At 41.8% G+C, this 27,953-nt stretch overlaps 1 protein-coding gene and 1 non-coding gene across 14 annotated transcripts in view; one reads left to right on the forward strand and one right to left on the reverse strand.

The window, feature by feature from the left end:
- The window catches only part of ABLIM1 (actin binding LIM protein 1), a 339,345-nt gene that overhangs the window by 225,106 nt on the left and 86,286 nt on the right, over window positions 1-27,953 (reverse strand). For 3 of the 13 annotated variants that reach the window (XR_010127477.1, XR_010127470.1, XR_010127469.1), the window contains exon 1: window positions 8,618-8,767. The exons of 6 other annotated variants lie outside the window; for them this stretch is intronic. The gene's annotated coding sequence lies outside the window, so the exon portion shown is untranslated. Of the gene's footprint in view, window positions 1-8,617; window positions 8,768-27,953 lie in introns of those variants that run through there. 4 more of the 13 variants (XR_010127473.1, XR_010127474.1, XR_010127478.1 and 1 more) reach the window with 3 other exon arrangements.
- LOC129007036 (small nucleolar RNA U13) lies at window positions 2,610-2,709 on the forward strand. The gene has a single exon (XR_008492213.1). It is a non-coding gene; the product is annotated as a small nucleolar RNA U13 (small nucleolar RNA).

The raw sequence follows: 27,953 nt of genomic DNA on the forward strand, positions 1-27,953 counted from the left end.
CAAGACGCTTCCCCTAGCCCTCTGACATACAGGTCTGGGGTTGCGGATTAGTGAATGGGGTAAGAAGAGCACACTTTGGAAAATCATGGAGTCCAGCACAACTCAAAGCAGGGATTGAACACCATACAACAACAGGAAACTGCAGCATCTTGAGATCTTTCTGGCAGCTGCAGGAGGCCTTTGCCAAATATTCCCTAGCACCCTGCCAGGAGCCGCTCCTGAACACTCTGGGGCTTCCTCGCACAGGAACATGCATGGCTGCAGGAGGGCGCACTTCCTCCAAGCACCTGTCCTAAACAGGATGCTCTGAGCACACAGCGGCTTCCTGGGAATCCCACGTCCTGTGCAGCATCTATAGTTCTGGGCCTCTATTGTTTCACAGCATGGAAGGCAAACAATAGAAATTATTTTTAACAATAATAAACAATTTTTCTTATTTTTTAATTCAGCCTCCATAGAGACTGTCAAAAAATGACTAACGCTGACTATATTGCAACTCTATTATTATTACTGAAATTAACATTTAGTGGATGCTTTTGTCGCCACTATACCAAACAATTTGATATGCACGTTCTCAATCTTTAAATTTATTTTTATCTTTTTTACAATTTTTAAAATTGAGATAGGGTCTTGCAAGTTTGCCCAGGCTGGTCTTGAACTCCTAGGCCCAAGTGATCCTCCTGCCTCAGTCTCTCAAGTAGCTGGTACTATAGGCCCACACCACCATGCGCAGCCAGGTTCTCATTTAGTCCTCATAATCAATACTGCCCTTAGACACAGGCAAGCAGGGCCCCTGCCCTAACCCCATTCCTTCCTCAAAAATGTCTAAGTGTGCTCTGGTACCTGGGATCGCTGGGGCAAGCAGTGCTGTCTGGACGGGGACTCTGAGCCTCTTCTTCACACATCTCTCTAGTGATCCTCTGCATCTCTTCCATACTGTGCAAGGGGTTGGCCAGATGCCCCAAGGAGCCCCAGGAGTCATGCCAATGGGTTTCTTGGGGCCCTGGAGCTGGCTCTATTCTAGGGGACAAGCCTAGCAAGCAATCACTTGTCAGGCTGGTGTGGCATTTCTGTCCCATGATTGAAACAGATTGAGCTGTTGACATACTGCTTTGGGTGACTCAAATTGTTTATATAGACAGGAGCCCTACAAAAAAAATGTGCCCAGGGCCCCATCTACTCTAGGGATAGGCCTACTCAAAGCAATCATATAAGGTTTGCATTCCCTGCCTACCTTAGGGACAGAGAAATGCACTTGGAATCACTAACTTCCCAAAGTAACACATTTAGTGAGTAGAAGAGCTGGGAGTCAAATTCTGGAATGTCCAACCTCAAAGCCACACTTAACTAATCTCCCAGATTTCCTTATCTGCCTCCACTAAGATATGGATATCCCAATGATGATTACCTTTCCTGTATCCAGAACTCTCTCTGATACTGTCAATTCTCTTGTTCCCTCGTGAGGGAATCTGCTGATAAGTCATTATCCAACATGCTTTCATTAAACTACACCTTACCTGGCTTCCCCTTGCCTTCCTGCCTTCTCCTCCCAACAGATCTTATCTCTTTCAAGAGCAACAGTGGCTCATTCCAAAAATATCTGATTTGAGTCTCTTCGAGTAGAAACATTCCATAATAAAGTGTTTATTCCATAATAAAGTGTTTATTCATTCAGAATAAAGTGTTAGCTCCAGCAGAAATCGACATGTTTCATTTTTATTCCTATTTGTGGAATAAAACATTTTTTCCTCAATAAAGGGATTCTAGGTATCCACTAGTATGTGGATCTGATTTTTGAGGGAGGTGTCCTTTGCTACAATAGGCATACTCAGCTGGTTCTGAATGAAGTCTTCAGCAGAGCTTGTAAGGGGACTAGGCAGAAGGCATGGCTTCTTCATCCCCGCTCCCTGCTCTCCTAAAAAGGGATGTGCCTGGAATCATGAAGAGAAGACTGTTAAGAGTAAGAGACAAGGAGCTGTCACCATCAGCAGCTGTTGGAGTCAGTATCCTGTCTTGCCTGAGCACTGATCTGCTTGTCAGCCCTCTCTGTCTCAGCCAAAGCTCTGTATAGTCACAGTGAGATACCGCTTCACACCCACTAGGATGGCTAGAATAAAAAAGTCAGATAAGGCCGGCACGGTGGCTCATGCCTATAATCCCAGCACTTTGGGAGGTGGAGGCAGGTGGGTCAACTGAGGTCAGGAGTTCCAGACCAGCCTGGTCAACATGGAATTAGCCAGGTGTGGTGGCATGTGCCTGTAATCCAAACTACTTGGGAGGCTGAGGCAGGAGAATCATTTGAACTCAGGAGGCAGAGGTTGCAGTGAGCCGAGATCAGGCCATTGCACTCCAGCCTGGGCAACACAGCAAAACTCCGTCTCAAAAAAAAAAATAAATAAATAAAAGGCAGATAATAGCAAGTGTTAGCAAGGATGTGGAGAAACTGGGACCTTAATATGCTGCTGGTGGGAATGTAAAATGGAGTAACCACTTTGTAAAATAATCTAGAAGTCCTTCAGAAGTTTAGACATACAGTTATTATATGACCCAGAAATTCCACTCCTAGGTATATACCCGAGAGCCCTGAACATATCATATGCCCACATAAAAACCTGTATATGATGATCCTTTTGATGTGTTCATGCACGCGTGTGTGAGGTGAGCCAGCCTTGAACCTTGTTATGACATTGGCACATTACCCATCTGACATGAAAAAAGAAAAAAAAACCTTGTATATGGATATGCATAGAGGCATTATTCATAAAAGCCAAAAGTTGGAAACATCCCAAATGTCCATCAGCTGGTGTAAGCAGAAGCAAATTGTGGAATGTCTATACAGTGAAATAGTATTTGGCCATAACGAATAAAGTACTGACACGTGCTGCAACATGGGTGAACCCTGAAAACATGCTAAGTGAAAGAAGCCATAAATGAAAGACCACATATTATAAATTCCATTCACATGAAATATCCAGAATAGGGAAATCTAAGAGGCAGAAAGTAGATTTTGATTTCTTAAGGCTGAGAGATGGGGGTGAAGAGGTTGGGGTGGGGAGGTGATAGCTAAAGGGTACAGGGTTTCTTTTTGAGGCAATGAAAATATATATGTAACATATCAGTTGCATACTAAAACTCACTGAACTATAGACTTTAAATGGATGAATTTTACAGCATATGAATTATAACTCAATAAAGCTGTTGAAAGCTGATTGCAACAAAACAGAACATCTTAACTCCAGTACTTCAGCTAAACTGAATCCAATTCAACTCTGGCTGTCCAAGAATGATGAGGAATGTGTTATGCTTCCTGGCTTATTTCACTTAACCTTATACATTTGTAGGGACCATGGTTAATTGCTTTCTGCTTCCTGTACCAATTCTAGGTCTGACTTTGACAAGGTGTGAGCAGTTGGGTAGGTATCATCTTCATTAACAAAGGCACCATGATAACTTCAAAGTCTGAAAACTCGAAGTGCAATAACTCTATCCTCAGAGTGGGCCTTCTCCACCTCTTTCCCAGGCAGAGGGATGAGTGACACGTTTTAATGAGCTTCACTGAAAAGAAGCCTCAACAAGTTCTCTCAATATTAAAACACTTTCTTTTTATTTTATTTTTTTTTAGAACATTTCACAAGACAAGCCCTCCCTACACAGAGACACAATTTGGACCTCAACTTTACTTATCTTTTGCTAGCCTCCATCTCCCCCCTTGAATATTTCCTTTCCATTCATCCTTTGTCATATGAAATAATAGCATCTACAGATAGAGATCTTTCTTTTCCATCATACTTCCTATTACTGACAATTATTCATACCAAGTTTGGAAAGAGATACATTTGTTACTGAAGATCATAAAATCCTGGACAAAAATATCCTTGGAATTTAGCTCCGTAGCTATACTTATGTTACATTCTCCATCTCTCCCACCCTCACCCCCATTAATTATATATTAAGGATAGTGTTTCCTCTAGATAGTACTCTCTTAATTACGCCAATCACAAAACACAAAACCATGTCCAGAGAGGGTTATTTTACTTACCAAAAGGATCAATGCTGTTACATACACGCCCACGTGGGCAGTAGTCCTCGGGACAGAGATACAGCAAATGAGTGATAGTGGCACGCCTATGAGCAGCGAAGGAGGTCCCAGAGACCCTCCGGTCCTCAACAATCAGTCTCTTTCTGTTCGAGCCCCTGGCACTGGTTCTCTCAGATGGGTGACTTCGCTTTTCTCAGAGCTGCACAATTTCCCCAGACACTTTAGCCCAAGGAAGGCAGGCATCTTGGCATGGATTTCCAAGAAATGAGAAATGGGGAGCAGGGGCCCAAGGAGCGGTGCTGCCCCACAATTCTCTCTGTTCCCCTGGCTCCTTACTGTCTCCTTTTCTCACTGCCCAGCAAAGAAGATTAAGGGAGATGTATTTAAGTGATTACCCTCAAGAGCTTAGGGCACCATATTCTCAGTCAGATGACTAGGTATAAAAACAGCCACTACCAGGAACTCGAGACTTTCAGTCTCAGACATGAATGCATATTTGAAAATCAGATTAATATCCAGAACAAGAGAAAGAATATAGCTGCAATATCTAAAAGAATTCTCCTGCAAATACTCCTAGAATATTCAGTATCATCTGGTAAGAGTACTGAGAATAGGGCTAGGGATATATACACATATTTTATATAATCTAAAAATGTCTATCAGAAAAATCCCAGGGTAATAATTCCAAGTTTTCCATTATTTCAGATCTCACAGGTGGAGGTGGGGGAGGCTCGATAAAGATCCTCAGCTTCAGTTCGTGACAAATCCAGCTCTCAGCCATAGTAAACAATCATTTCCTTTCCATTTTCTAGAAGGGGACCCCTCCCCTCAGTACCAGGAAAATCCTTCTGCCTCATTCCATTAAGCCAATGTTTACTGTCTTAATGTTTCATGGGTTTTCTGTGATGGCAGAATCATATGATGGAGACAGAATTAACATGTAGGTAGCTTCAGCTTTACACAAAATTACAAGCTAGAAGGACCTTCATGGAATTAGTGTATTGATATAAAAAGGACAACCCCAGTAATTATCATTTACTCTTTAACATCCACACAGTAAGATGCAATACAATATGTGACCATCTACAACCATACCAAAGTCACAAGTCAAAATGAATAAACTCACACTCCTTCTCCTGTCATTGGGCTATTATGTTCTAATATAAATTCCTTTTCATTAAAACCCTAGAATAGAAATATAGAGCTGACAAGGCTATCAAAGGTAATCTAGTCCAGTAGTTCCCAAATATTGCTGTGCATAAGAACCATCTGCAGGTGCGGTTGCTCGTGTCTGTAATCCTAGCACTTTGGGAGGCTGAGGTGGGAGGATTGCTTGAGGCCACTTCAAGACCAGCCCTGGCAACATAGCAAGACTCTGTCTCTACAGAAAAAAAAAAAAAAAAAAAAAATTAAAACATTAGCCAAGTGTGGTGTCATGCATCTGTAGTCTCAGCTACTCGGGAGGCTGAGGCAGGAGGATTGGTTGAGCCCAGGAGTTTGAGGTTACAGTAGCTACGATTGTGCCACTGTACTCCTAGGTGACTGGGCAAGACTGTCTCAAAACAAAAAAAAATCTGTAGAACTTTTGAAAAATACAAAATATATTTATGGGATTCTTGCACGTAGGGGTCAGGAACTTACATTTCTTTTTTTTATATACTTTAAGTTCTAGGGTACATGTGCACAACATGCAGGTTTGTTACATATGTATACATGTGCCATGTTGGTGTGCTGCACCCATTAACTCGTCATTTACATTTCTAAGCGTTCTCCCAGGCTAGTGCCAGCACTCAGAAAGCACTGATCTACACCAGCCTTTAAGATGAGGAAGGTGAGTCTCAGAAAAGATGTGACTTTCTCAGGACAATGCAGAAAGCCTAGGGTGGAGCCAGGTATTCTGCCTCCCATGCTGACTCTTCCTATCCAATAGTCAGGTCCTTCCACAAAGGCCCCAGGCAGATGAAGCAGAGAGAGGAAATTCTTGCTTCTTTTGTTACTAGTTCCTAATCTATTGGCAACACAATTCAAGAACCTGAGAATTCCAATTTGCTAGAATTATTCTATGCCAATGGGAAGCACAGTGGGAATGGAAGAAGCAGACGCTATCTAGAGGCACTCAGACTGAGGTGGACTTGGGGAAAGTGGGAACATGGGACTTCTACCACTACCAAAGTCACACCTCAAAATTTCTCCTCCAAAATTCTGGGAATTAAGCCCAACACCAACCTCCAAAGTCTTCCTCTAAAAACAGTTTACAAAGCAGGTCAAACAATCTGTATGTGTTCTTTTCCCTGTTTGCCTATTTTGAAGAACCTTCGGATATACAATGTAAGACGTTCTATCAATGTTTCTCAAAATGAGGGTAAGGGATAAAAGACTACACATTAGGTGCAGTGTACACTGCTCGGGTGATAGGTGCACCAAAATCTCAGAAAGCAGCACTACAGAACTTATCCATGTCACCAAACATCACCTGTTCCCTCCAAAACTATTGAAATTAAAAAAAAAAAAAAAGAAAGAAAAGATATACAACTGGAAAAAAAGCAAAGTGGCATTCATCCATCAAAAAAAGCATATTTCCCAAAATGTGATTTCTGGGCCAATTTGTTTAAGATGGAGATCCCCGAGGGCCACCTCAGCCCTACCAGGTTTCTTCTAGAGTGTTTTGTAATAAACATCGTAGTGGGAACCCCTGCCTTTCACTGTTAATTCTTTCTTGCTGGGTTTCCTAGAGCTCTACTCTTTGCAAACTGAGAACCTGAGCAGCTACTTGCTTTCATGGTCTTTTTGTGAAATATAGATGTGTTTATGTAGAGGAACATGATACAGCCACTTTGAAGGCAGGCTCTGGAACACAGTAACAACACACAGACATAGACTTTGGACAGAAAAGAGACTATTTCCTTCACACCCAGCATCTTCCTGACCTGGAAAAAAGGTAACTCTTTCATAACAAAGCTGTTCGGCTTTCTTGGTCCCTAAACTCGTCAAGCATTGCCCACAAAAACTATTTCCACCACATTAACTCTACCTCAGTGCTTAGCCATTGTAGCTGCAGAGCATACACAGAACACTCCTAAATTTTTTTTACAAGTTTACAGATCCATATATTTAGTTCAAGATGCAACTGTCTTCTAAGAGACTGTGAAAAGGAAAAGAAAAAAAATTCTTATTCAATAACAGAATTATACTAAGAATTTTGATACTTTTTTAGGTCAAGATGCAAAGCAAACTACATATGGATCATGAAGACGGCTAATGAGAAAAACAAATGGTTGCTTGCTTTTAAAGGCAACCGAACTACATATAAATGTGAGGGGGCTGACTCCATTCTCAGGCAGTGGAGAGGGATGAGAGTTCAGATGCTGGCAGCAGTGACTGCAGACACCTGTGAACTAAGTTCCACTCCCCAAGTGCTCAGAGCTTTTCACTTACCCTCCTCCACATAGCTCTGGTTAAATACCTAGCAGAGGCCAAGCCCCCAGTCTTAAAAATAGACTTGCAGTGGTATCTGCCTGACAGCAACCTCTTCACCCAGGAAAGCACAGTTGGGGAAGACCCTAAAGAAGCACCAGTGGATTCAGGTCTTTCACTGCTGCCTTCTGCCACAGCCCACGTTAAACTACAGTCACAGCAATCACAAAGGAGTGCAGTGGGTTTTGTGACGTTTTGTATGGTTCTATGATATGATATCACAATGCACCACATTACAAAGCTAATGATAATTACAAATGTTGAACTTCTGCCCAAGATTTTGCTGGCCTGTGTATCTTATCAGATAGGAAATTCCTAATCTTTCTAGAAGCAGTTCCACTGTACCTACTCAAGCTCTTCTATGATAAACTATGAAAATGAACCATCAGTGGGAAAATTCACCAAGCGGCACTGAGGACACCCAGCCTTTGCATGCTGTAGGAGCTCAATAAACACCTGATGTGATGAGCCCCAGCCCAAAGCCAGGCATTTTGGGGCTACACAGTGCTCAGTGAACAGATGCCTCAATTGCTGCTCTTTCTTCATCAGTCACAGTGATTCTCCACAAATGAACACGGACTTTATTCTATATAGTGATTTAAGTCTTTTTTCTCAGACAAGTGTCCCCTCCCTGCTTAAATCATCTGCTAGGATCTACTTGCTTCTCACTAAAGAATAAAATTTTCTCAGAGAGCAAATTGCCACCTTACAATGCGAATATTTATGGAATTTAGTTTGCTAAGGAAATGGTCTGCAGTTAGCCTGTGGCCTCATCAGTGATAATGGGGTTACTTTTCATTTTTGTTGTTGTTTTTTAATCAAAATGAATGAACAAAAAGAGCTCAGCATGCCTTCCAAAAACACCTGCAGTTGCTCACAAGTCAGGATGATCTTTGCTGCTAAACAGAACAGATTAAGTGGGAAGGCTGTGAAAAAGGGGTGCAATTGGACTTCCAGACAGTGACAACTCAGGCCATTTGAGGTTCTCCTGCTCAGCAGTGGCTATCCCTGCTCCCTGCTCCCCACAAGTCCTAAGGTTCAGTCCTTCTGCCTGGTCAGCCCTGGGCATCTTCTCTGCAAAGCCCAATGTTTAAAGGGTCTTACCCATCCCTCCAAAGCAGGCTGTGATTTTCTGAGCATACTGGCATAGGCTCCGGTCTGGGCAGGTCTCCTCTGGAAGGCCTGCTTCCTCCATCCCTCTGCATGCAGCTGCTTCTCTTCTCGTAATGCCACTTGCCCAAGACCTGCTCAAAATGGAACAAGCAGCCAAACACCCTCTTCCATATCTTCTCCATTAATAATTCAGATACTACATAAAATCTGCTGAGCATTCAGGATTGAGAGCACCACGGCACTCTGAGGACTGAAGCATAATTAGTTTAACAGGCATCAAGTGTCTCAAATTACTCTCTGACAATACTCTGCATAGGCAACGTTCCCAAAGAGGAATGAGCAGCAGGCTTGGAATGCCTTCAAGGAAGCAGCCACAGAGGAAGATCAGCTCAGAGTGGGGTCACAGGCACCCCCTGAGCTCAAACTCCATATGTTAGACAAGACTCTCCCATGAATCTCCTCCGTAGAATCAGAGCACTAAGTTGCTGCGCACACATCACAATCCACCAGGCTGCAGTCTGTCAGCGGCCAAACCTTCTCTATGTCCTCAACACATCTCTTCATCCTTCCCCTGCTTCTTTTGCTTTTCCTGAAATTCCTCAACCTCCTTCCCATTGGAACTTTCTGAAAATCCACCTGTGCTTAAAAATACAGCTCAAACATTACCTCCTCCATACAGGCTTCCAGAATCACTCTGGCTAGAATCAATTTCTTCCTATCTTGTCCCCAGATAGCAGCTCTCCCATGGTATTTGTAATCCTGCCTTGCAATAAGGTTATCTATAGACTGTCTTATTTCCCCTGCCAGCTGCTAAGCTGCTGGAGTGCAGGAGCCTTGCCTTTGTCACCCTGTTTCCTTTACATGAGGCTCTGTACATACTTGGTGCTCAATGCCCTGTAAATAACATTTGGTAATTCTCTATAAGTCACTGTGAAATGAGTAGCCAATACTTGAAAAGGCAGACATCAAGGACAAAACACACTCTGGCCATTATTAATGCTCTGCTAGGAGAGGAAAATGTACACATTCTATACCATGATGTCTAAGAACTGCTGTACCACATATACAGCTGCAAGATATAATTATCATCCTCCTGGTTAGGGCATAGCTAAGTGCCACTGAACTGGAAGGCACTAAGTGGCAGGCACATGCCCGAGAGGCCCTGGCCAGCTGTGGACATAGGAAGCTGTTCCAGTGGTTGGTAATTAGGAGACAGGCTGTCCTTACTGGTGGGATAAATAGCTGAGTGTAGAACCAGAAACCCCAGCATCAGCATTTCTCTGCACCTCCTCTGACGGAGGTGCTGACCTTGGAGCAGGTGCACGGTGCCTGCCTGCTCCAGGTTCCCCACCGTGGCTCTCCCAGGAGGAAAAATGCAGAGGGAAGCATTTCTAATGGCACCGTTTGAAGTATTTATAATTCATCTCTCTCAACACTGAAAAGCTCTGACTCACTCTGGCAAACCTCATGCTCACTGTCAATTTACTAGGAAATCTCCAATACCCCAGATAATCTATTTTCTGACTATGCTATTATCGGGGCTTCTCGCTTACTGGCTTCCTTTTTTGAGATCTTTCACCTGTGGACTTCAGCTTTAGCTTCACAGAACTCCTGTAGTTTATGGTCACAAGAAATATGTAAGCTAGATAAGGAATAGAACAGGAGACTGGTTTAAAATCAGTGCCAGGCCCTTCTCTACCCTTTGAGACTGTGAGCTAACTAAAACATTCATTAAATGCCTACAACAGGATGGGCCAGGTGTCAGCAGCCTTAATGATGAATAATGTAGGGCCCACAAACGGCACACGAATTAGCAGGAAACCAGGCGTGGGCGTGCCTAACTACAGTGCAACTTGGTAAATACCATGCCAGTGTATCGTTACAGCTGTAAAAGTTTGGGGGTTTGGCTTAGAGTTTGGGGATATGGTTAATGATCTCTTTTAATTTTCTGTCTTTTTAAATTTTTTAAATGTTTCTCTGTTTTTAAAAAAATGTTATTTATTTATTTATGTATTTTTTGAGACGGAATCTTGCTCTGTCACCCAGGCTGGAGTGCAGTGGTGCGATCTTGGCTCACTGCAACCTCTGCCTCCTGGGTTCAAGCAACTCTCCTGCCTCAGCCTCCCAAGTGGCTGAGATTACAGGTGTATGCCACCATGCCTGGCTAATTTTTGTATTTTTAGCAGAGATGGGGTTTCACCATGTTGGCCAGGCTGGTCTCGAACTCCTGGCCTCAGGTGATCCGCTCGCCTCAGCCTCCCAAAGTGTTGGGATTACAGGTGTGAGTCACAGCCTAATGTTTCTTTTGTAATAAAAGAAAATGTTCCACACTTTGGGAGGCTGAGGAGGGCGGATCACGAGGTCAGGAGATCGAGACCATCTTGGCTAACACAGTGAAACCCCATCTCTACTAAAAATACGAAAAATTAGCCGGGCGCGGTGGCAGGCGCTTGTAGTCCCAGCTATTTGGGAGGCTGAGGCAGGAGAATGGCGTGAACCCGGGAGGCGGAGCTTGCAGTGAGCCGAGATAGCACCACTGCACTCCGGCCTCGGCGAAAGAGCGAGACTCTGTCTCAAAAAACAAAATGTTCCAGAATAGAGATGTGGTGTATGTTTCACATTTTACATGAACAACTTTATGTATTTCTATTGCATTCCCAACGATGACACACACACACACAAGGGTTTCAGTCCACAAGGGGTGTGTCAAATGTGCTCCCCTGCATTCCCTCCATGCTGCACTCTGATTTTTTGAAAGAGCATGAGGGGGAAAGATTAAGTCACCCTGGTGCTGCTAGGATTGTGAAGATACTGGTGTTCCATCTGGGCCTTGAAGACAAACTAACTAAGGGAATAAGGAGGTTAGGGGAGGGCAGAAAAGAACATTCCAAACAGAGGATGCTCCAGAAAAAAGCTTCACTCAGATCACACAAGTTGATGGGAAGGAGGTCAAAGGACATGGAGAAGCTCTTAGAAAGAAAAACCTATCCTTCCACATATAAACAACTCTATTTAGAGAGATAACATGGCATGACCTTTGAGCAGGCACAAAGCAAGCCTTTAAAAGCATACTCAATTGTCATTCTTTCTTTAGAGTACCAGAATTCTGGGAAAACTGTTGGCATGGATCCACAAATACATTTCACACTGATTCAACATTAACAGCCTCTCTCAGTGCTTGTTTTGTCCATTACTTAAAACCACAAATATGTTAATCATAGCAGAAGTCCTGTGAGATGGAGCCCCCACATCTCAGACTGAGAAACTGAGACCCCGGAGGCTACTGCTTTTCTCTGCATTAAATCCACAGTCAAAATTAGATGCTTGAAAAGAACCTAAGCTTCCCAAAAGGGAATCCCAGGCCTTAATAGGAATAAAAGATGCCTTTGGCTATTTTGGAGTTCACAGTTATAGAAGGTTTTAGAATACAGTCTTTTAAATGTGGCTACAGAGAGACAATACCTTTTCTAACAATGGAGAATTTTCTGCTGTCTTCCCATAGCGTGAGCAAATCAGGTGACCTTTCTCCTGAATCCTTTATCTAGAAGGGACAATGTATTGGATGCAAAATTGGCAGTCTCTGATATGAAAATGCTTTTGGGCAGAATCATTGTCCAGGCATCACTGGGTGTACAATACCTACAACATAATTTTCTGCAGTGTGGAGAGAAAATTCTGGATTTCATATATATATTCTTATTCTTTAAGACTTTACCTATATGTTTACAAGTGTAGATAATGGTAATATAGCACAAGTTTATTATTTACCAATAAATAATATACATATATATAATGCATTGTTTTTCTTTTTTACTGCTAGGGATGCAAAATCAATAGAGTTTGGAGACCAGGGATTATTCTACCAAAATAAATCACAAAGAAACTAATCAGCACTCAACCAGAGGTAAGTACTAAATTTTTACTCAATAATAGATGAAACTGAAGTTAAAAGTAAAAAACAAACAACAATATGGTCAGTAAATCTGTAGGCTCTGGGAGTAAGAATACCTAGTTCAAATCTTGGTTTTGATACTTGCTGCTGAGCAACCTCAGGTGGGTTCTTATTGAAGCTTGGTTACTTCATCTGTAAAACAGATATAAGAATATCTCCCTCATGTATATACTAAATAGTTCCTGATATCCTTGATAGTTCCTGGTACATAGAAAGGGCTCCATAAATGTTAATCCAGAGGTTGCAAATTAAAATAGGACTGAAGGTAGAATTTTTTTTAATGGAGGCAGTAGATTGGTCCTGAGATAACTGTGAATGGTGGCATATATATAAAGTAAATTATATCTTAATTTTATAAAGGGAGGAGCCAGTACTCAGATCCAAGAAATTATTGCTGTTTTAGAATCCAAGCCAGCCAGGTATTGCCAGATGTTCACATTTTTATAGGAAATTTCCCAAGTTTCAAACATTTGCAACTCATAAAAAGAAAAAAGCACCACTGTCCACGTCTCCACCCTCCAACAAAACAGAACAAAGCATGTTCACAGGCCTACCATGGCCTTTAGGCTATCAGTCTGGGATCCACATATTAGTTATTATAAAAGCTGTGATTTAAACCCTCCTACTCGCCAAGCTTAAACCAAACAGTTGTGATTTATTTTGGGTACCGGGGGAAGGTAGCAGGGTGCAAGATTTTTAGAAGCATCAGAAGTTTCCACAGAGAAAATCTATACCTTCGCATTTCTAAAATCAGATTTTAATCTGCTGTGAACCACTGCAAAAGTGAACATGTATTCCCAAAAACAGTGTATGATATTAACTAGTAGCACTTCCAAAGTAAATGTTTCCTAATAACAAATACAAGAGCATGTCTGCTCCTCTCCCTATGATATTATTTTGTTTATTCCTACACATACAGTCTTTTCTCTTTAACCACTAGTAGGATACTATTACACATTTTACTCTACAATTTTTCCCCTTGAATTAATTTTTTTGTTTCTTTTTTTAAATTAAGGTATAATTTACATACAGCAAAAAGCATAGATCTTAAGTATACAATTTGATGAGTTTTAACAAATGCTTTCACCTATGTAAACCACACGTCTGTCAAGATACAGAACACTTCCAGCACTGCAGAAAGTTCCTCTGCGCGCCTTCCCAGTCAATCCCTGCCCTCACACCATAGCCACTGTTCCCATTTCTATCATTTTTTGCACATTCCAGAACTTCACATAAATAGAACCATCCAATATGTACCCTTTCACCCCAGCTTCTTTCACTCAGCATGTTTTTGAGACTCATCCATATTCCCCCATTGAGTTTTACCTCTAGCATGTATCCCAATGCAAAAATAATCACTTCTCTCCAGTGTGTTAGAAATCATCATCTGGGTGCTATTACCTTGCAGTAAACATCCATTCCATGAGATTTTGGAAATGAGAACAAATGCAATGTCTACCTTTGGAGCCCCAAAGCATGCCAGTGTTGACACCATGCCATTGACTGGGAGGGGGTATGGTTGGGGGTCCTTCGAGGTGGGCAGTACTAGGAGATGGGCAGATTTCAGGTTGCACCAAATTGAAAGGGGGCAGTGCTTGGGGGAGGGAATCCATTGGAAGAGCTGTTTCTACAAATACTGAATTAAAAAATTGTAAATGGGGAAGTAGTCAATTATGCATCAGCATTTGAGAGGAGGAAGAAAGGAAAAAACACCCAGCCTAGGTGGAGGTGGGAGGAGAGATGGATAAGTTTGATGACCAAGGGACAAGTGGAGTGAGACAGGGATATTAGTAGATAAGGAAAACAAGATCTAAGATCGTCTCACAAATAGTACCCCACTGGGCCATTCCTTTCTTACATGGGTTCATACTCCCAGCCAAACTGAGGATGGGCACTATTTATAGGAGATGGCCCTAATAGAAAAATGGCCAGAAGGAAAAGGACATGGATACTTGATAAGGGGGAAATAAATCTTTCTTTCTTTCATTTATTTATTTTGTTTTTAAGAGATGGGGTCTTGCTATGTTGCCCAGGCTGGACTCAAACTCTAGAGCTCACGGAATCCTCCCATCTAAGCCTCCTAGGTAGCTAGGACTACAGGTACACACTGTCATGCCCAGCTTGAAATCGACCTTCAATGTAAGGGGAGGCATCAGAAAGAATCCCAAAGATTAGAGACTGACTGCAAAAAAGTAGAGCCATTTAGATAAGAAACACAGGAAAGATAATGAGTTTTGGTGGAAAGAGGTAACAATGAGCTAATTTCAGATGTAATAAGAAGCTTAAGAGGTCATCAGAACATCCATGAAGTGGTGTCCAGCTGGCAGCTGTGAATGCTGCCCTAGGTCTCACAGAAAGTCAGAGCAGGAGGGATAGCTTTCGTAGTATCCATCCACCCAGAGGTGAGAGCTGAGCCACAGGCACAGATGAAAGAGAAAAGGAATCACTGAACTGTGAACTTCTTAAAAGCAAAGCTGGTCTTCCTCATTTCTATGTCTGTTTCAGGAGAACTGCTTTCCCAAACATCTATGAACTTTGGACCTTACAATGAATCTCTCATTTAGGTTATCTTGGAAAGAATATGAAAACTGCCCACCTAGGCTCAAATTTACTCAAATTGACCTTGTGCACATAAATGCTTGAGCCTCTTAGCTCATTGCATTAACTAAATGATCTAACTCAGCAGTACTTCCTAGCATCCTAATTAAAGACATGTACATTTTATTGATTAAAATTTCCAGTAACACAGCATAATGCTATTACTTACCCTGTCAAGGAAAGGGAGAGAAGCAGTTTGAAAACAAAACAAAACAAAACAAAACAGCACTCACAAAAGGTTTCCAGCCATCCTTGGATACCACAGAGAATTTGAAAATTCGGTAATTAACCTCACCTAAGAGGATACAGATTTGCAAAAAACAGATCCAGAAAATATTGGATTCCAGGGAATATTACCCCTTTCATAATCCATTTTATGATTATAAATGTGCAATCATCAGTAAAAATGTGCACAGAAAAATCTAAAATGTGGCACAGACCATGATCTGCATCAAGGCAATTCAATCAGCATTTTTGAGCATTTCTTTGTGCACAGCCCTGCAATAGGTATGAAACAGGAGAACAAAGTGCTTTGCTTTTCATTTTCTGATGGAAACCAACGTACTCTTTAAATCTTACAATATAGGAATTTTCAAGACAAAGCAAACAAAAATAGCCTGCCTCAGGATGAAGTGGGTGGTGGATATCTTCAATAGGACAGATGGATCATCTGGAGCTCCGTGTGTGTGTTGTGGCGGGAGGGAAGGGGGATCTGGGGTTATTTATTTATTTTGGGGGAGGAGAGAATGGCTTGGCACAATTAATTTTTAAACTCACATTGGCATATGGTGCAGCAGGGAAGAAAAGGCAGCCTCAAAATAGAGAACAGAGCAAATGGTAATGCCTAAAAATGTAGAAGGCTAGGAAAAGAGCTTGTTAAGGATACAAATCATAAATGGTTTCAAATCACCATGTTAGAGCATAAGAAAAAGCTAGTACATCCTTGAAGGCCCACAGAAGGGACTGCAGAACTCATGAACTAGATGGAAACAAAGTCAGACCAGCATAGGCTGAAGAATGCAGGCCAAAGGAAACATCACACAAGGTTCCTTGACCATCCCCCATTCCTGCTTTCATTCGTATCCTTCCCAAAATGCTGTTCCAGTTCCCCTTCAGGTCTACCCTTCTGTGATGCCTTCTAAATTTGCCCATCTGTGAATTGCTATTTCACCCCTAAAATTTCAAACTTGATTTACAATTCCCTGAAATTACGTCAAAATCAACTCAGTGATTATTTCTCCCACTTCAATTTTTCTGATAAGGAAATAAGATACATACATTAGAGAAAACTTAGAAAACACTGAAATCTATTGAGAAATGGAAATACAATCCCTCCATTCAGAAACCACTATTAATTATTCAGCCAATTTTCTTTTTTTGTTTTTTGTCTGTTTCAGACAGGGTCTTGCTCCCATACCCAGGAGGGCAGAGACTCGATCTTGGCTCACTGCAACCTCCGCCTCCCGGCTCAAGCAATCCTCCCACCTCAGCCTCCTGAGGAGCTGAGACTACAGGCATGTGCCACCATGCCCAGCTAATTTTTGTATTTTTTTGTAGACATGGAGTTCACCATATTACCCAAGCTGGTCTTGAACTCCTGGGCCCAAGCGATGAGAAGTTCAAGTCAATCTCGAAGTGTTGGGATTACAGGCGTAAGCCACTACGCCCAGCCTTTCCACAGATCTTTTCCCATGAATTTTTAATGGAGTTCAGATCACATTACATACGCAATTTGTAACTTTGCTTTTTTGAAACTTTCCCTCATTTATTCAAATCTATTGTAATATTTTTAATGTTAAATTTTTTATTGAAATATATATCTTACCTACAAAGTTCACAAATCTCCAGTATATGACTCAGTGAATTTTTACATGTGTGTACAACCATGTAACCACTTCCCAAGTCAGATGAAGATCTAGAACATACTTAACACCCCAGAAGGTTTCCTTACACCCTTTTCCAGTCAATACTGCATCCCCATCCCTCCAGACAGCTACTACTCTAACTCAATGTCATGAAAGATTAGTTTTGCTAGTTTTGAACTTCATGCATGATTCATGTGACAGTATATTCTCTTCCATGTTTAGCTCCTTTGGCTCAACATAATGCCTATGTGATTCGTCCATGCAGTTGTGTGTATCTGCAGTTTATTCTTTTTTATTTCTGGGTAATATTCCGTTGAAAGAATATACCACAATTCATTGGTCCATTCTCCTGTTTGGGGACATTTGGGTTTTTCCAGTTTGGGGCTATTCTGGATAAAGCTGCTATGAATATCACTGTACATGTCCATTGGTGGACATTCATGCTATAGATATATAGTGTATATGTTTATGTTTACGCACACACACGATGTATCATACAGGTGTATATAGACGTATAGAAGATGCATGTTTCGCTTCTGAAGATGCTGCCAAACACTTTTCCAAAGTGAGTTGTTCAGTTTATACTCCCACCAGCAATGTAGGAGAATTCCAGTTGTTCCACATCCTTGACAATACTTAGTATTGTCAGACCTTCTAATTTTACCCATGCTGATAGACATATAAAACTTTGTAAATAACGTTTTATTGAAATGGTGTCTCATTGAGGTTTTAATTTGCATTTCACTGATGACTAATGAAAGTGAGACTTTTTTCATATGCTTATTGACCATTCTGGATATGCTTTGTGAAGTATACACCTTTGTGAAGTACGGCTTATCTGCCTTTTTCTTATTGATTGTAAGAGTTCCTTTTTTAGATTTTTTTTTTTAGAGACAGGTTCTCTCTCTGTCACTCAGGCTGGAGTGCAGTGGCACAATCATAGCTCAATGCAGCCTCCAACTCGTGGGCTCAAACAATCCTCCCACCTCAGCCTTCTAGTAGCTGAGACTACAGATGTGTGCCACCATACCCAGCTAATTTTGTTTTATTTATTTTTAATTTTTTAGGATAGGATCTGGCTATGTTGCCCAGGCTGGTCTTGAACTCCTGGCCTCAAGTAATCCTCCCATCTTGGCTTCCCAAGGATCTGGATTACAAGTATGAGCCACAACACCTAGCCAGGAGTTATTTATTTATTTATTTATCTATTTATTTATTTTTATTTTTTTGAGATGGAGGCTCATGCTGTTGCCCAGGCTGGAGTGCAGTGGTGCAATTTCTGCTCACTGCAACCTCCACCGCCCAGGTTCAAGCAGTCCTCCCGCTTCGGCCTGCCAAGTAGATGGGACTACAGGCATGTGCCACCACGCCCAACTAATTTTTGTATTTTTAGTAGAAATGGGGTTTTACCATGTTGGCCAGGGTGGTCTCAAACTCCTGACCTCAGGCGATCCACCTGCCTCAGCCTCCCAAACTGCTGGGATTACAGGCATGAGCTACCTATGCCGGGCCAGTTCTTTTTATATATTGGATATGAGTATGTTTTCAGAAAAACATAATGTAACTATCTTCTCCTAGATGATGGCTGGGCTATTCATGTTCTTAATGATGTCCTTTGAGGAACAGCTCCTAATGTTAATGTAATTCAATTAGTATTTTTTTTTCTTTTATGGCTAGTGTTTGGGTTTGGTCCTGTTTAAAACATCTTTGTTTAATCCATGGTTTTGAAGGTATTCTATGCTTTATTCCAGAAGCTTGTTTTAGCTTTTATGTTCCATCTCAAATTAAATTTAATAAATAGTATAAGATAGGGATCAAGGTTCATTTTTCCCCCACATAGATATCTCATGCTCCAGCACCATTTACTGAAAAATCCATTCTTTCTGCACTGAATTGTAGTGGCACCTGTGTTGTAAATAAGATGACCATATGTGAGTGGGATTGTTTATGGATTCTACTCTCTTCCATTTTAATATTTTAAAAAATCAGCCAGGCGCGGTGGCTCATGCCTGTAATCCCAGCACTTTGGGAGGCCGAGGCAGGCGGATCACCTGAGTTCAGGAGTTCAAGACCAGCCTGACCAACATGGAGAAGCCCCATCTCTACTAAAAATACAAAAATTAGCCGGACATGGTGGTGCATGCCTGCAATCCCAGCTACTTGGGAGGCTGAGGCAGGAGAATCACTTGAACCTGGGAGGTAGAGGTTGCAGTGAGCCGAGATCATGCCACTACACTCCAGCCTGGGCGACAGAGCAAGACTCCAGCTAAAAAAAAAAAATTCTTTCCACCAACACCACACTGCCATTCAAGTTTACTTGTAATCATTTTTTATAATAGTTAAGCTATCTTTACCCCATTAATTTGTATAGCAATGAGCAATGCTAATCCAAAACCCTTACTATGGTATGCAATCACAGGCAGGCCCTTGTTCATGTCTTCATCCTCATCTCTGAAGCCTTCCTCCTCATTCACTATGCTGCAGTCACAGTGGCCATCATTCATTTCACACGGCACAGACCTCAGACACACTCTTCCCTCTGCAGGCAGTCTCTGCGGCTCCCAACCCCACCACACACACTCTTATTTATCAGTCAGGCCTCCACTTCAGTGTCAACTCCTTGGAGAGGTCTTCCTGGATGCCCGAACTAAATTAGATTCTCTTATTATCCTATATATTTTCTCATGGTACCACAATTTATAATTATGCAATTGTCTGACTTCTCAAAAGTCTGTAAGGAGCATCACGTGAGGAGGGACCATATTTATTATATGACCAATTATTTGGACACGATGACGGGCTTCAATACGTGTTCAATTACTGATCTGAGTCTTTTTTGTTTTCATTAAAGATGAAATCCCTAGAGTGACTTAAAAAAAAAAAGACTATTGAGAAGAGAGATATTAAGGGCAAAATTCAGGCAAATGTAATCAGAGGAAAAAAAAGTGGGGGGAACCAGATTATCTAGTTAGCAAAATAGTGTTTAAGAGGGACCATCTGGGCCCAGTGTGGTGGCTCATGCCTGTAATCCCAGAACTTTGGGAGGCCGAGGCAGGCGGATCACTTGAGGTCAAGAAAGAGTTCAAGACTAGCCTGGCCAACATGGCGAAACTCCATCTATACTAAAAACACAAAAATCAGCCAGGCGTGGTGGCATGCGCCTGTAGTCCCAGCTACTCAGGAGGCTGAGGCACCAGAATTGCTTGAACCTGGGAGGTGGAGGTTACGGTGAGCCAAGATCATGCCATTGCATTCCAGCCTGGGCCACAGAGCGAGACTCTGTCACAAAAAAATAAAATAAATAAATTAAAAAGAAGAGAGACCTTTTGTACACACCTTTGGTCTCAATTCTTAAGAATCAGTTTAGCAGTTATTATTTTAAATGTACATCGTAACTGTAAAAATGTTTCATATTCTCAGCCACTTGGTGTTCAGGGATTCAGAAGGTAGTGAGAACATAAGTTCTGCAATCAGAGTTGGGTTCAAGCTCTGGCTCCACTACTTACCACGAAGTTGGGCAAGATACTTTTGTAAGTGACAGTTTCCTCACCTCCTTCCTAGAAATGTTAAGGCAATTAAATGGGATTTAAATGAGATAATGCGATATGTAAAGACATAGCACAGTGCCTGCCACAGAATGAGGACTCAAAGATCTGAGCTATCTTAATAATTGTTTTGTTTTTTTTTTTTGAGATGGAGTTTTGCTCCATCTCAAAAGTGGAAGTGAAGTGAAGGGACACTGTTAAACCTTCAAAATCAGAAATTTATAAGAATGCTCTGAGAGTCATGAAGAGACTAGAGAAAAAATTTTCTTCTTCATAAAGATGGAAAATCTTTAAAGATGAAAGTTTGTGGGAGGCTGGATCTCAGGCAGTTTCTACCCAGAATTCCCTGACCTAATCCTTCTCCTTAGAACCTCTCTTGGCTCTCTTGCTGTCTGAACACATGGCTCTTTCCATGGCTATCATATAATGGTAGAAAGTCCTCTGTATCAGTGTGGTTATAACCAGATGCTCCCTATGTCCTGAGATGGAACATCTTGCCCATCCCTATGTCCCAGATGTTCCCTATGTTCCCTATGTCCCATTCACCCTATGTAGCCAAGTATCCACAATCATTGAAGAACTGTCATCATTGGGTAGAGAGCCCCATGTTGATGACTCCCAAGCTGAAGCCTACATTACAATAAGGTGACAAGTATGTACCAGCTGATATGGTTTGGCTGTGTCCCTACCCAAATCTCATCTTGAACTATAGCTCCCACAAATCCCCACATGTCACTGGAGGGACCTGGTGGGAGGTAACTGAATCATGGGGGTGGGTCTTTTCCATGCTATTCTCATGATAGTGAATAAGTCTCACAAGATCTGATGGTTTTATAAAGGGCAGTTCTCCTGAACGCGGTCTCTTGCCTGCCTCCATGTAAGAGGTGACTTTGCTCCTCCTTCGCCTTCCGCCATGATTGTGAGGCCTCCCCAGCCATGTGGAAATGTGAGTCCATTAAACCTCTTTCCTTTATAAATTACCCAGTCTCAGGTATGTCCTTATAGCAGTGTGAGAACAGACGAATACACCAGCCACTAGCCTTTGCGTGTATTTACATATACAACTCCTGTCATGCTTACCAGGACCTCATGCATTAGCTAAGATGTACCAGTTTTCTGGGGCTGCTATTACAAAGTATCGTAGACTGGGTGGCTTACACAACAGAAACTGTCTCACAGTTCTGGAGACTAGAAATTCAAAGTCAAAGAGTGCAGAGTCGGTTTCTTTTGAGGGCTATGAGGGAGAATCTGTTCCATTCCTCTCTGCTACTCTCTGGTAGGTTCAGGCCTTTCTTGGTTTGGAGATGGTTCTCCTTGTGTCTTTATGCCATTTTTACCTATGCGTATCCATCTCTGCATCCAAATTTCCCTTTTTTTAAGGACATCTCATGTTAGGTTAGAGCCTACCCTCATGACCTCATCTTAACTTGATGGTCTGTTAAGGTGATCCAAATAAGGTCACAATCACAGGTACTGGCGATTAGGACTTCAGTGTCTTTTGTGAGGACACAATTCAATGCATAACCAGAAGACAGGAAATTACCTGACAGTGGGGCAAGACGACTTCTCAAGAAAAGAAGGAAACACAACTGGTATAACAACAAATGAAAAAAAATGCGACTGGGTGCGATGGCTCACGCCTGTAATCACAGCACTTTGGGAGGCCGAGGTGGGTGAATCACGAGGTCAGTAGATTGAGACCAGCCTGGCCAACATGGTGAAACACCGTCTCTACTAAAAATACAAAAATTAGCTGGGTGTGGTGGTGCGTGACTATAATCCCAGCTACTCGGGAGGCTGAGGCAGGAGAATGGCTCGAACCCGGGAGGCAGAGATTGCAGTGAACCGAGATCGCGACACTGCACTCCAGCCTGGCGACAGAGCTAGACTCCATCTCAAAAAAGACTCTGTCTCAAAAAAACAACAAAAAAAGAAAATGTAAGAGAACAATCAGTAACCATGAGAGTAGATTTATACGATTATGTTTCTTGGGGAAATGGTATTCCCAAGAAACTCGGGGGATTTCAGATTATTGTGTTCTCAAAACCCCTCAGGAATTCCTTTAAATTTTATTGCCAATCTCAGGCTTAATGACTAGGAATGGAGACTCCTAAGTCCTTTCACTGTGCAGTTTTATTTTAATCATATGTATGTAAAATCAGTATGAAGTTTTTTTCTTTGAGATGGAGTCTCTGTCACCCAGGCTGGAGTGCAGTGGCATGATCTTGACTCACTGCAACGTCTACCTCCTGGGTTCAAGAGATTCTCCTGCCTCAGCCTCCTGAGTAGCTGGGAGTACAGGCGTGCAACAGCATGCCTGGCTAACTTTTGCATTTTTAGTACAGATGGGGTTTCGCCATGTTGGCCAGGCTGGTCTTGAACTCCTAACCTCAGGTGATCTGCCCCTCCTTGACCTCCCAAAGTGCTGTGATTACAGGCATTAGCCACCGTGCCTGGCCAAGTTTATCTACCTCAAGAAAAATCCCTCTTACTTCTGAAAAACCTGGTTCCCTCTCTCTGGGGGACCCTCCTGGAACCCTTGGCATGCTATGGTCCACTTGTCTGCCACTGCTGCTGGCCCATGAGCTCCACAAAGGGAAGACTCATAGCCACCTTTCTCATGACTGTATCCCCAGGTCCTAGCATGGTGACTGGCACATAGTAGCAGTTCAGTAAATAATAGTGAAATGAATGAAATAAAACAATCCCCCTCATGCCCCTTTTTCTGTGTGTATTATGACATTGTCATCAGGACAAAAAACCCAGAAACACCTGAGAAAAGCATAAAGCCTGAGAAAAATCTTGATAGAATTAATCCTCTTATCCAAGGAACGTTCTGCCTTCCCACCTTTCCTAAAGCTACACTCCAAACTCTTCTGTATCTGGGTTTAATCAGCAGAAATCTGGCTAACTGGCTAGGTATAGTGGCTCACGCCTGTAATCCCAGCCCTTTGGGAGGCCGAGGCGGGAGGATCACTTGAGGCCAGGCGTTTAAGACCATCCTGGCCAACATGGCAAAACCCCGTCCCTACCAAAAGATACAAAAAATGAGCCATATGTGGTAGCATGCACCTGTAATTCCACCTACTTGGGAGGCTGAAGCAGGAGAACCACTTGAACTTGGGAGGTGGAGGTTGCAGTGAGCCAAGATTGCACACTGCACTCCAGCCTGGGCAACAGCCAGACTCTGCCTCAAAAAAATAAAAAGGAAAAAGAAATCATCTAACTACAGGTTGCCAACTACAAGCTGACTGTAATTGAGTAAACTGGTATTAAAGATTTCTAGTGAAAAACTGTTCATTTTGTAACAGTATTCCAGGCTTCATTCAATCTCCAAATATGGAGAGGAAACACATGAAAATTGGTGAGTAAAATCTAAGTGAAATACAACCGACAATAGAAAAATATTCATGTGAATTTGCATGGTTTCCTGATGGTTAAAAATCAACCATTCTTTTTAAATTCCTTTAGTTCCTTTACACACATCTAGGTCACATCAATCAAATAAATGTTTTAAAGTGGCATAAAATCAAATCACTTTAATTAGGTATTTCTTTCATTTTATTTCTAATCCTTTTTTTTCCTCATTCTCCAGCTAAGCAAAAACATAAACATTCTTAGCAAACAGGTTTTCAAACAGGCTTTTAGGGCAGAAATAATTTGTACCAAGTAATATTTTGAAAGAATGATGAGTTTTCATTATTGTTTTCATTCTGACTGAACTAACTACATTAACCTGTTGGCAAATTTATTGAACAATCATATAATTATTTTCTGACTTCATTTCTAAAGCATGCCTTGTTAAGCTAAACTAATCTTTATCGCCTTTGAAACCATGGATTCTTTTTCAAGCAGTCTTCCATAGCTGACTCTTTCTTATTTCTTTTAGTAGTCTAGGGCGGTGGTCTGTAAACTAATGCCTGCTGCCTGTGTTTGTAAATGAAGTTCTGTTGAAAGCAGCCATGTCCATTTATTTATGTATTGTCTATGGCTGCTTTTGTGCTATAATCTCAGACTTGAGTAGTTGCAGCAGAGACCATTTGGCTCACAAAGACTCAAATATTTACTATTGTGCCCTTTACAGAAAAAGTATGCTTTAGGCTAATCACACAAAGCATTCAAATCTTGTATGTCTCAGCTTTTTGCTCTATAGACATCTTATTCATTGGTTTCATCTGTGTACCACTTCCTTGTGTTTGTTAGAAAGTTCCCTAAGGGTTAGATTGTTTTTATTTTCTTTTTTAAACCAAGAATAAAGTATTTCAGGTTAACTGAGCATAATAATTTTATTTCACTGAGACTCAATAAAGGTCCATTCATGCCAATACCACTGCTACTGCATAGAAGCTATGGTGGATTACATCAGTGGCTGAATTTATCACCCCTCCTTACATCCATGCCCTTTGCCATGTAACTTTGAATGCCCTCTCACTTTGAGACTGGAATTGATGATGTGACTCATCTGGCTTATAGAATAAAGAAGTGACAGTGTGCCAGTTATGACCTTAGCCCTCAAGAGGTCATGCATATTTCTACATGCTCTCTTGTCCTTCTGTGTCAGCATGATGAAGAAAGAAAGAAAGAAAGAAAGAAAGAAAGAAAGAAAGAAAGAAAGAAAGAAAGAAAGAAAGAAAGAAAGAAGGAAAGAAAGAAAAAAAGGAAGAAAGAAAGAGAAAGAAAGCAGCAGCATGACACCAACCATATGGCTCATCAAACCTATAATCTTACTATCTGGCTCTTTACAGAAAAAGTGTGCTGCCTGCTCTTCTGAGGGCTTGCCAGACCCCTATTGTTTACTATTAATTTTCTCCCCACCAAACAGGCCAAATTAGAAATATCTTAAACCTTGCCGGGCGTGGTGGCTCACATCTGTAATCCCAGCACTTTGGGAGGCCTAGGTGGGTGGATCAACTGAGGTCAGGAGTTCGAGACCAGCCTGGGCAACATGGTGAAACCTTGTCTCTACTAAAAATACAAAATTAGCTGGGTGTGGTGGCACATGCCTGTGGTCCCAGCTACTTGGGAGGCTGAGGCAGGAGAATTGCTTGAACCCTTGAGGTGGAGGTTGCAGTGAGCCGAGATCATGCCATTGCACTCCAGCCTGGGCAACAAGAACAAAACTCCGACTCAAAAAAAAAAAAAAAAAAAGAAAAAGACATATCTTAAACCTTTTAATAAATTGCATGTTTATTCAACCATGAAATATAAAAATGCAAAATGTCTCATTGGGAAATGCCACATTCTGGAACAGAAATGCCCCAGTTTTGGTCATCCTAAGAAGTCAGGCCAGAAAAACTCTATACTCCTTGGCTCTCTCATTCCTTTGTCTCCCATTCATGCGAGAAGACACTATCTGCCTTTTAAAACTAGGAATATGGATTACTTTGATTAAAATAAAATAGATAAATAAAACAGCTAATAGTTGTTATCCCCTAAGTTTGGGCAGAGGTCAAAGGGAGCTTTTGCCTCTCATGTAGTGTTTGAAATTTTTACAATGAAAGCGTATTCTTATGCGATTTTTATAATTAAAAATAAGCAAAACACACAGACATAAAACTAAAATAAAATTACCAAACTAGAATCAAGGCCTCAGATTCATAGCACTATTCAACAATATAAATAATTTTCAAGAATCTGAATCTCTCAGATGGAACTCTAATTGCCAATTATATAACCCATTCATTATTACGCGGGAGGCACTGTGCCATGAGTCTTATAGATATTCTCACTTCATCCTCACAGTCTTATAAAGCAGACAGTATTGTTATCTCTATTTTACAGATGTGGAAACTGAGGCTTAGAGAAGTTGAGAAATTTGGCCAAGGTTACACAGCTAGTAGGTATCCAAGCTGCCATCTGACCAAATCTCCCTGCTTCTAGAGCTCAAGCACTTCACTAGTGCATCACGCTCAAAAGGAGCACTCTTTCCTTCTACAAGTCCATAATTATGAGTTTATATTTGTTGAAATCACTTTGAAATTTACCAAAGAACAATCATGTTAGCAAGGGGAAAATAAATCCCCAATCCTCTGTGGTTCTGGCAGTGTGGAAGGGGCAGAAATGGTTTCTGAGGACAAGAGGCACCCTTCCTTCATACTGGACCACGGTGAGAAGTGACCCGTGCTCAGATCTGCCCCTTGTAACCAGCGAGGTCATCTATATCCCGAAGGATCCCCTGGGCCTTCCCTAGCCAGCGTTCTAACATCTTTAGACGATGACATCCTCTCACATCATTTATCCCAACGCTTGCATTCTCCACTCTTGCTCAGGTAATTACATAATGTCTCATGTTGGTTAGTTGTCCATATATGCCAGTGGACCTTCCAGGATTATCATTCTAAATGACAGAGATTTATTCCCAACAGTCCCTGCCTGCCACCTATTAAAAAGTGCTTGTAAATTAATTACAGCAGAATGTTACTTAACAGCTCTAATGCCAAGTATAGGGATGGCTCCATGACTCATCAGCAGACCCTCCCTGATGAAGCTACCAGTTAGAGACAGACTATTACAGTGAGAATCACTCTAAATGTAAAAAAATAAAGATGTGGGTGGGGCCAAGAGCCACAATCAGCGAAGTGGCTGATTAATCCATGAATCTGCAGGTACATTTAGCTATTCATACAACCAGCATTACCTTATATATGGAAAATGGGGCTACCAGACCATTTTAGCCATTTTATATATTTTTCATTGTAATTTTTATATTGAGAGAGAGAGTTTTGCTCTTTTTGCCCAGGTTTGAGTGCAGTGGCACGATCTCAGCTCAACGCAACCTCCGCCTCCCGGGTTCAAGTGATTCTCCTGCCTCAGCCTCCTGAGTAGCTGGGAATACAGGCGTGTGCCACCATGCCTGGCTAATTTTGCATTTTTAGTAGAAATGAGGTTTCATCATGTTGGCCAGGCTGGTCTCGAACTCCTGACCTCAAGTGATCTGCCTGCCTCGGGCTCCCAAAGTGCTGGGATTATAGGCGTGAGCCATCACACCTGGCCTAAACCATTTAAAAATAGTCACCAGGGATGTGCTTCCCACAAAATAACGCCACCCCATTAACATGCCGGCATTTTCCCAAGAGCACTGTGTATACTACATCCCCTTCTAACTCTCTACACCACTTCAATTCACATGACAGCAGGACATACGTTTCCCTGGCAAAATATTACAAAGAAGAGTAATACCAGGCTCGGGGAGTTCCTGTTCCAGGATGATATTCAAGGCACCCTGGTGTGGTCACAAGCCTAGGGAGCCTATGACTCAGACAGAAGCTCCCAAGACTCATTTTATTGTTGACTGTTTTATGGAAATCCAGTGCCCAATTCTCCCAGCACGCTGCCTGCTCCCACTCCTGGGGCACGTTCCTGGCAAT

The sequence above is a fragment of the Pongo pygmaeus genome, chromosome 8, assembly GCF_028885625.2.
Source record: "Pongo pygmaeus isolate AG05252 chromosome 8, NHGRI_mPonPyg2-v2.0_pri, whole genome shotgun sequence".
Classification (NCBI taxonomy): domain Eukaryota; kingdom Metazoa; phylum Chordata; class Mammalia; order Primates; family Hominidae; genus Pongo; species Pongo pygmaeus.